We start from the raw sequence: 2,500 nt of genomic DNA, 5'->3' as shown, positions 1-2,500 counted from the left end.
CTCGCGCTCACGTTAGACTCCTTGGTCCGTGTTTCAAGACGGGTCGGGAAGGTGGCTGACTTCAGCCGCGGACCCCGTGCGCCTCGCGAAACGACACCGGAAGCGCGACCGAGACGAAGAGGCTGGGCACTGAGAACAGTCCCCGACCCACGACGCCCCAGCCGGCACCGGGCGCTCGGCCCCGAAGGGCAGACGCGGCGATCTCTCCTCGCCCGAACGGCGGGCCGACGGACACGCGCGCCTATAGTACCCGACCGAGGCCGGGTTACCTTGCGCGCGGCCTTCTCGCCGCCGTCCAGACGGTCGCGGCCTTCGCCCGGCGCTAGTGCGCTGGTCCCCGATCGGGCGGCGCCGCCGGCGGCCCGTGAGGGTCCGCACGACAACGTCGCCGACAGGGGGCCGGCTGAAAGCGACCGGGCGACCCGACAGGCCCTCCCGTTTGCCTCTCGACGGTTTCACGTACTCTTTAACTCTCTCTTCAAAGTGCTTTTCAACTTTCCCTCACGGTACTTGTTCGCTATCGGTCTCGTGACCGTATTTAGCCTTAGATGGAGTTTACCACCCGCTTTGGGCTGCATTCCCAAACAACCCGACTCTGGGAAGACGCCGTAGCGCGCCCGCCTGTCGCCGCCATGGGCCTGACACCCGCTCTGGGAAAAGGCCTCGATCAGAAGGACGCGGGCGACCGGCGAAGCGCGCCGTGACGAATTCCGTACGCCACAATTCCGCGCACTCCAAAAGCGCGCGGATTCGGCGATGGGCACATCCCGCTTCACTCGCCGTTACTGAGGGAATCCTCGTTAGTTTCTTTTCCTCCGCTTAGTAATATGCTTAAATTCAGCGGGTAGCCTCGTCCGACCTCAGGCCGAAAGTAAGGACCGGGACTATTCTTCCCGTTCCGCGCTCGCCGTCGGCGCCGCGCGCCGCCGCGCACCTCGATTCCCGCCCTTGAGCCGCCAGCCGTTGGCCTCTTCGAGGTCGACTCGCCGCCGCCGCGCGGGATTCTGGTCGCGATCGTCGCGCATCGTGCCGTGCTGTCTTGAGCGGGACGGGCGCTCGCGCGTCCGACGCCGCAGCAGCCGCGCGGAGAAATCCCCGCGCGGAACGTTTGCAACGCGACCCTGAGGCGGGCGCGGCCCCGGGATTGACCCGAGGCCGCAATTTGCGTTCAGAACGTCGATGCTCAATGTGTCCTGCAATTCACACTAATTCACGCAGCTAGCTGCGTCCTTCATCGACTCACGAGCCGAGTGATCCACCGCCAAGAGCCATCCACGATTGTTTCGCTCGCACAGTGCCTCGCACTATAGGGTGACAAAATAGACCGCGCCGAGCGGTCGGCCAGGCCGACGCTTGAAGCCGGAGCGCGCGGCACCGCGGCACTCGACGCGCAAACATTACCGGGTGACCGAATCGCCGGCCGGCGCGCCGCTCCTCGCGGGTCGGGCGCCGGGTAGCAAAGACTTTTTCTCTCGCTTGTCCGAGTTTCGCGTTCGCCGAAGCGTTTGCGAGACCGTTAATGATCCTTCCGCAGGTTCACCTACGGAAACCTTGTTACGACTTTTACTTCCTCTAAATGATCAAGTTAGATCGTCTTCTCGGACGCCGGCTCGACCGTTGCCGGCCGCGCCAGGTCCAATCGGAGGACCTCACTAAACCATTCAATCGGTAGTAGCGACGGGCGGTGTGTACAAAGGGCAGGGACGTAATCAACGCGAGCTAATGACTCGCGCTTACTGGGAATTCCTCGTTCAAGGGAAATAATTGCAATTCCCTATCCCTAGCACGACCGGGGTTCAGCGGGTTACCCAGACCTGTCGGCCAAGGCGAGCACATGCTGATCCGGTCAGTGTAGCGCGCGTGCGGCCCCGAACATCTAAGGGCATCACAGACCTGTTATTGCTCAATCTCGTGTGGCTAAACGCCACTAGTCCCTCTAAGAAGTTAGACGCCGACCGATTGGGTCGCGTAACTAGTTAGCAAGCCAGAGTCTCGTTCGTTATCGGAATTAACCAGACAAATCGCTCCACCAACTAAGAACGGCCATGCACCACCACCCACAGAATCAAGAAAGAGCTCTCAATCTGTCAATCCTCACTGTGTCCGGGCCGGGTGAGATTTCCCGTGTTGAGTCAAATTAAGCCGCAGGCTCCACTCCTGGTGGTGCCCTTCCGTCAATTCCTTTAAGTTTCAGCTTTGCAACCATACTTCCCCCGGAACCCAAAGACTTTGGTTTCCCGCAAGCTGCCGGAGAGGTCGTAAAACTAACGCCCCCCGATCGCTAGTTGGCATCGTTTATAGTCAGAACTAGGACGGTATCTGATCGTCTTCGAACCTCTGACTTTCGCTCTTGATTAAAGAAAACATTCTTGGCAAATGCTTTCGCAGTCGTTCGTCTTGCGCCGATCCAAGAATTTCACCTCTAACGGCACAGTACGAATGCCCCCGTCTGTCCCTCTTAATCATTACCTCGCGCTCCGAAAACCAACAAAATAGAACC

The 2,500-nt window shown here is 60.1% G+C and overlaps 2 non-coding genes and 1 pseudogene across 2 annotated transcripts in view; all 3 read right to left on the bottom strand.

The window, feature by feature from the left end:
* Positions 1 to 868, bottom strand: part of LOC146142845 (large subunit ribosomal RNA) — a 3,679-nt pseudogene extending 2,811 nt beyond the window's left edge.
* Positions 869 to 1,116: 248 nt separating this feature from the next.
* Positions 1,117 to 1,270, bottom strand: LOC146142844 (5.8S ribosomal RNA). Its single transcript, XR_014500371.1, has one exon. It is a non-coding gene; the product is annotated as a 5.8S ribosomal RNA (ribosomal RNA).
* Positions 1,271 to 1,517: 247 nt separating this feature from the next.
* LOC146142843 (small subunit ribosomal RNA) overlaps positions 1,518 to 2,500 on the bottom strand; it is a 1,811-nt gene continuing 828 nt past the window's right edge. The window contains exon 1 of the ribosomal RNA XR_014500212.1: positions 1,518 to 2,500. This exon is cut by the window's right edge and continues 828 nt beyond it. This is a non-coding gene — a ribosomal RNA (small subunit ribosomal RNA).

Source organism: Ascidiella aspersa, chromosome 5 (assembly GCF_963924565.1).
Source record: "Ascidiella aspersa chromosome 5, kaAscAspe10.2, whole genome shotgun sequence".
Taxonomy (NCBI): Eukaryota; Metazoa; Chordata; class Ascidiacea; order Phlebobranchia; family Ascidiidae; genus Ascidiella; species Ascidiella aspersa.
The sequence above is the reverse complement of the archived record's forward strand: the minus strand, read 5'-3'. Positions and strand labels throughout refer to the sequence as shown.